Source organism: Urtica dioica, chromosome 12 (genome assembly GCF_054948205.1).
Source record: "Urtica dioica subsp. dioica isolate 48M chromosome 12, U.dioica_male_clone48M_v1_H2, whole genome shotgun sequence".
NCBI lineage: Eukaryota > Viridiplantae > Streptophyta > Magnoliopsida > Rosales > Urticaceae > Urtica > Urtica dioica.
Genome location: NC_142767.1, coordinates 9286096 through 9293181, shown reverse-complemented (window position 1 = coordinate 9293181; position 7086 = coordinate 9286096). Strand labels below are relative to the sequence as shown.

The following is a 7086-nucleotide window of genomic DNA, read 5'->3' as shown; positions in this document are numbered from 1 at the left end:
AGCGTTCATATCCACCTTGATTTCTTGGGCAACATTTTCTTCTTCTACAGAACAACTTTATTCTTTCGAATCATTCTCAAGATAGACGTGGACGTATAGTGTGGGCTAATTATTTGTTTGCTTTAATTTAATCAACGAGAGCATGTAGTTAGGATTGTGTAATCGCAACTCATCACAGACAAAGATTTGTAGAAACGGTCAACACTCTTGTTGTATCTCATTCCACCACATTTTTTCACGATGCATATTCTCGCGCCAAACATAAACATATGAATACCTTTTCATTTTGGGTCTTTCCACATTTTAGCCAGAACCATTAACTACAAAACTTAAGAACAAAATAGTTATATATCAGTAGATTAAAATATTTTATCAACAATCATTCAACATCTTTAATTGAGTAAAAAAACAATTATAAAATCTAGCAAAACATAGCACAAAACAAACAAGAAAACTCCTAAATTTATATACAATAAAGCAAATGAAAAAAAAAAAAAAAAAAAACCATAACCCGGTAAATGAAATCTACTACTCGAGCTAATTTGAATTTAACAAAATAATATCTTCAAACATCTATACAAGAAAAACTAAGAAAGCATGTACAAACTTAAATTTTGATAAATAGTCAACGTTCTGTTGATTTTGCAAAATATCCACTAACAAAAATTAACCGCATAGAAAAATCCAAACAAAAATTAACTTTGCATTCAGTGGTTATATTTGAAACATATTTGAAACGTTGCCTAAATAGCATGCTAACGTTTTAGGCGGCCTAATACATTCTATTTTTCTGATAAAAACCTAGCAAAAGTTAGCCCAAAAAAAAAAAAACAGAGGAAAACAACTATAAACATACATGCCAAACAGAGGAAACAAAGAAAAATCGAACTATAACAAAAAAAAAAAAAAAAAAAAATACTAAGTAAGTAAATATTACAAGAAATTAGATAAATAACCAATTAGCACGTTTGAAATTGCTATATAGCCAACGTTTCGTAAATCTTAGGTAAATAGTCATAAAGATGATGTGACCTAATAAATGGAAGTAGTTATTTACTTAAGATTTACATCTGTGAATATATGAAAGTGGTTATTTACCTAAGATTTATAAAACGTTGGCTATTTAACAATGTTAAACTTTAAATGTGATTAATTATCTAATGGACCTTAAATAAAATTACTTATGAACCTAGAAAATCTTCAGAAGAAGATTGATAACAAAAATTTGAATCCATGATAGAGGTTTCCAAATTGTACACTTTGAATCTCAAATTGAAAAATATTTTTGCAAAAAAGATTATAAAAAAAATAAATAAAAAACACTCAAATTTGTTTGGTTTGATTTCATATTTCAAACCGGATCGCTTCGGGTTTCACAAATAACAAACCGATCTTGCCGGTTCGGATCGACAATACATGAAATAATCAATTAAACAACCCCAATTACAACCCTAGTTACAACTCACAACCTAGAATTGTATAACATTGATCTAAACCATTATTTAGTTAGCTAAATATTGAATTACCATACTAAAATGACTAGTTCGTATAGAGAATAATTCTAAAGTTTGTCTAGATTGACTAATATAGTATATGCCATATGGGAAGTAGTTCAATATGCAAATACCTCTCTAGGTTGAGCGTCCCTTGATCAGAAATATAGCATTTAACATAAAGCGTGGCATATTTCTAATCCTGAATCGCTTGGCAAGGCTTACGAAAAGTTGGCATATTTGGTTTGATTCTACAAATTAATATTCATGCATCTGTGCACAATGTTTTTTTTTTTAGCGGATTCTAGATTCATCACCATCTTAACCTAACCTCAAAACTTATCTGCAAATCAGAAGGGGAATATAACTAGTGTTGTTATGAACCAAGCTACACATGGGAGAGAAAGTTCGACATATCTGCTACTATGCATAACCATAACCACGGTAATCAAACTGAGAGCAACCAACACTTATTTCCTTTTATTTCTCGAAAACAATAATTAAAAAAAAAATAAAAAATCATTTCCATAACAAACAAACGATTAATGGATTTTCCTTTGGTATGTCGCTACTCCGCTTCATTTATATTCCCAAACTACCATCGTAGCCCCTGGAAACTTTATCATCAACAACCAACAATGACTTGAACTCTATATCGCGAATCTGAGACGGCAAGAGTTGAAAAAGAGTAAATAACTGTTCAACAGACAATAAACAAAGTCTTACACTCCCTTCATAGACGAATATGCACAATCCAATAGTTTCCACTATAAAATCAGAAAAACATATCATGAGCTTAAATACATGGTTTCACTATTCTGGACCAATCAAGAGTGGAAGTTTGAAAATCAATAAACCGCTAGTTCATTTCGTAATAGAACTCAAATTTCGTTGGTATTTCGGAAACAAAAGAAAACACATGATAACTGATTTTTAAAGTTACCTTGGGGCGATCAGGACTCATTATTGAGATTTCTTTAGCAGTGATGCCTTGCAACACTGGCCAAGTAAAAATCAGGATCAGCATAAATGTCATAATCTGATCTACACTGTCTCAGAAATGGACTCTTTCATTTTCATTCACTACGTTCAAGTGGATGAGCAATGTCAAGACTGTCAAGCTCTCTCTGAAACTGGTTCCTCTGCATTTGAGGATCTGTGGATCTTCTTCTTCTTTCCCGTTGTGAAGAGTTTCTGTCCAGAAACAAGAACAAAAAATTAAAATAAAATAAAAACATACACACACAATAGCTAAATTGTAGAGCCATGAAACTTTCGTATGCCTAAAGGTAATTAACTTCCAAATAACCATGATGAATAAGGTTCATACTTTGATCCTGAGGGCGTGTAACTGCGAGAGCGACCAAGGCGCCTAAATGCATTGCCTTCAGAAGCGGGGCCCACAGGAGGATCTTCTCTACATGCTCTAGTAGATGGTCTACTATTCACGATGTTTGTAACAGCGCTGGCCCAATATAACGATCAGAGCAGTGTCATCCAAGAGATGATGGACTCCTTCAAGAACTACCAAAATGGGTTCTACGTTCCAGAGACTAATCCAGCTCCACAGAGATTACCCGCGTATGCGCCTAATTATAGTAATTAATCAATAAATTATCAAAATATAATCCCTTTGCGGTAATCAACGACTCACCATATATTTAATTATTCCCGGATACACAGAAAATGTGATGTCAGGCTTGAGGGTTAACAAGGGCTTTTTATAGATATAGGATGTTGGATTATTTTAGGCATTCATTAAAATAAATACAAATAACAATTGATTGGCACCAGGTATTTATTTCCGTGAACATGCAAATTTATTTTAAAAAGGAAAAAGCTATGATTCAACCTAAAAAAAACAACGAAATTTATATTCTTATTTCTTATTTTCTCCCGAAAAGGGAAGTTTGCATTCTCTAACTTTGGTTCAAGAAATGCAATTCATTGTGAAATGGGTTAGTAAAAACATTGAATTGAATGAATTAACCAAACCCTTTTCCCTTCATACCTTGTCTGCCTCCTACCCACCGCATCAGTGTCGGCTCGCGAAAAACAGTCGCCGAATCTTGCAAAAAGAAATAAACAAAATAAATATTCAAATCATATCCAAATGTGTGGTCGTTACTGTCGCACCAAAGGTAAATGAAAATGTTTGACCAAGTAACGGCTTTTTAACAAATAATTCCGCCATTTACGGTAAATTTCATACGAGATAGAAACAGAGCGGAATGAATGAGAATAGATTATGTGAGTGACATTTAACAACTGTGGACTAGGTGAAAAATGGAGCAATGAATGAAATTCCTTTTAATCACTTCATGAGACCATAATACTAAACTTCAGAGTTCATAATTTGATTCTAAATGGAAAACGATTATTCAACCTCACAAAACAAGAAGGAAAAATACAGAATGAAAAAGAAAAACTTCACGGAAGTTTTCATTTTTATTTTCTTCATAACCAAACAGTAAGTACGCCGATCACTTACCCCAAAACTATGACTTTTTAGTTTGAACTCAAGTTCTCAATATTTTCCATGAATAGATGATTGGTATTAGAAAATGATAAATCTATCCCAGCATTTTGTATTACTCTAAATTCCTAAAGACTTAAATTCATACGATTCGCAAAGATCATAGTATATTGCATGATCCGCAAAGATTTAATTCGCAAAATGCAAATTTATTGTGAAATTATTTATGAACTGTGAAATTAACCAATTACCTATTCTTTACTTGCAACAATCAAGTCCCCAAATTTAGAAAAAAACCATAAATAAATATAATCAGATTCAAATAATTGTCAAGGTAAAAACAAAAACTACAATAACATATAAGAAACTCAAGCGGAAATGTAAGAACAAGTAACGGCTTTTTAAAAAGATTTGAATAAATCAATTCCATAACAAGCTAGTGATTAACGGATATACCTTTGGTATGTCGCTACTCCGATTCATTGAAACGCCTTCAAAATTACCATTGTCGCCCTCGGAATCCTCACCTTCAACTCCCGCCAAACTCTCCATGTCGCGAATCTGAACATGGAAACAATTGAAAGAGAGTCATTAATTGTTTCACTCCAAATAAACAAAGAGCTTTACATCCTGCTTGTAGATGAAAAAACACAATTCAATTCCTCTCACTAAATCTGTAACAAATCATGAGTTTAAAAGAAATCACTTTGGTCAAAGAACTTTGAAAATGATTTAGCCTCTAGGCATTCTTGTAATAGATCGAAGATTTCGTGGATATTTCAGAACATAAACAGAAGCACATAGATCAAAATGTCTCTTGAACAAATAAAAGGCATCAGAGAGCACATTGTTCATATCATCAATTTCAAAAAAACCCAAATGATTTTTATGGAAGTAAGACAACTACACACAATGAAATACAGAAATTTACAAAATAATCATACATTCTTTGCATACTTGTAAATGCAATGCAATTGCTGTCTTAAAATCAGTAACATATCATGAGCTTTAGATGAATCGCTTCACTCTTTGATAGTTATTTCGTCACAGATCGCAAATTTCATTAATATTTCAGCAACAAAACAAAAACACATAAACCAGATTATACCTTGAACAGACAAAAAGCACAGAGAGCTCAAAGCATATCAAGTTCAAAAACCTAGAACATCTTAAATTATAGACAGCAGGAGAGCCAGAAAAAAAAAATGAATCGAATCCAAACATTCTTTTGATTAAATAATTCATTAGATTGTTGAACAACGAAATGTACACTGAATGAAATGCTTGTATGAAAATAAAATAATCTAAGAAAAATGGAATAAGAAGAAATCAGAAATATTACAGAAAAAAACAAGGTGCCGCAGTGACTCCAAGATTGAAATAGGGTTATAGATGAGAAACTTGGAGGCTAACGAAAGTTATATACACGGATTTGGTGCCATTTAAGGTAATTCGGGATCAAACCTATCCATGCGAATGATGTTATTTTTTTTATATGATAAGAATTTTAAGATGCATATTATTGTTATTACAAATGGATAATAGAGCCTATTTTGGTAAGATTTCCTTTTTTTTTAGCAAATTTCTTTTGCAATGGAAAATAGACACTATTTTGGTAAAGATTTTTTTCCTTTTTTTTTTTAGCAAATTTCTTTCGCAATGAGATTTCTTATAGTTTTAATACTTACCGTCTATCTCACATAGAATTTGGCCACATATTTAAATATAAATACTCTTCAAAGATAAATTAATTAATGTTGAACATAAATACAAAAAACATTTTTAACTTACCTGCATTCATTCTCTCAACATAGCCAGATCATTAACCACAATCAACATAAACAGCGACATCTATATATAATGAAATGAGTGACTAGATTGATTTTATTTAATATTTCACACAAAGTAGAAAAATATGTATATAGACAATCAAATTGTTATCACTGATCAAGAGCTTCAAAGAAATCGCTTCACTCTTTGATATAAGCTCAAAATTCATTAACATTTAGTTCTTTTGTAATGGATGGCGAATCAACAAATAATACACATCAAGCAGATTATATCTTGAACGGATAAAAGGCATCTGAAGAGCTCATAAAAATTAAAGTTCCAAAGTTCCAAAACCTAGAACAGTTCTGAGCATGGACAACAGGGAAGCCATAAAAATAAGCCTTGTTTTGATCAAGTAATTCATCAGATTGAACCACGAAATTTAGAGAGAATGAAATGCGTGTAAGAAAGTAAAACAGACTAAGAAAATTGGAAAAAGAAGAAATCAGAAATATTACCAAGCAAATCCAGCGCCGCAAACAAAAACTGCTTGGAGGTTTTCACTTAAGAGGCTTAAGCTTAACTATGTTTTATAGACTATTTGTGTTTAAGGTAATTAGGGATCAAACCTATTCATGCGAATTCCCATGTCAGGTTTATCTTTTTAAAATTATATGTCAAATTATTTTTAGCGAAATTAAAAGAAAAATATCGAGTTTATAGCGTCTGTTTAATTAAAATGATGAGATTATACCCTAAAATAAATAACAGTGCCACAAATCTTTCTTTTATTGATTTTGCATCGATGTTGACTCTAATATTTATATATGTAATTTATTTATAAACGTCAAAACAAACAACAACCTCTGAATTGTGGAGAACGCAAACATAGAAAAGGGGTAAAATCAACAGTCGATAGTAATCAAAATCACTAATTCAAGCGTGAAATCCAGGACTTAGAGTTGTAATTCAAACACGGAATGAAGACATCTGTTGGGAGGTATGAATTTTATTAATTTATTTCAGTTTAGGGCTAGGGTACTAGTTTGGTGTGTGGTTCGGTAACTTATATCAGAGTTAACATCAATAAAAAAAAAAATCAATAAAAGGTAGATTTGTGGCATTGTTATCTATTTAGAGTATAATTTTATTATTTTAAGTAAACGGAAGATAAAAACTCGATATTTTTTAAAATCAAAGGTTAAACTCGATATTTTACTAAAACATAGGGTATATATGTGTTATTTTCCCTTATTTTTATTTTGAAAGGAAATATAGAGTATTTGTTGCATAATAAACTAATAGATGCATAATTTTAAATAAAGTCTAAATTAAGTTAGAAAATAT

The 7086-nt window shown here is 31.2% G+C and overlaps 1 long non-coding RNA gene across 3 annotated transcripts; it reads right to left on the bottom strand.

Annotated features, from left to right (window-relative positions):
- Positions 1-1777: 1777 nt before the first annotated feature.
- Positions 1778-6361, bottom strand: LOC149378976 (uncharacterized). Of its 3 annotated transcripts, none has more exons than XR_016294201.1 (6): positions 5312-5469; positions 4426-4530; positions 3505-3561; positions 2824-3082; positions 2437-2687; positions 1778-2189 (listed from the first exon to the last, which is right to left on the bottom strand). It is a non-coding gene; the product is annotated as an uncharacterized LOC149378976 (long non-coding RNA). The 3 variants fall into 3 exon arrangements; XR_016294200.1 differs by lacking the exon at positions 5312-5469 and adding an exon at positions 6258-6361 and having other exon boundaries at positions 1781-2156; XR_016294199.1 differs by having other exon boundaries at positions 1781-2156; positions 5312-5468.
- Between the last annotated feature and the right edge of the window lie 725 nt (positions 6362-7086).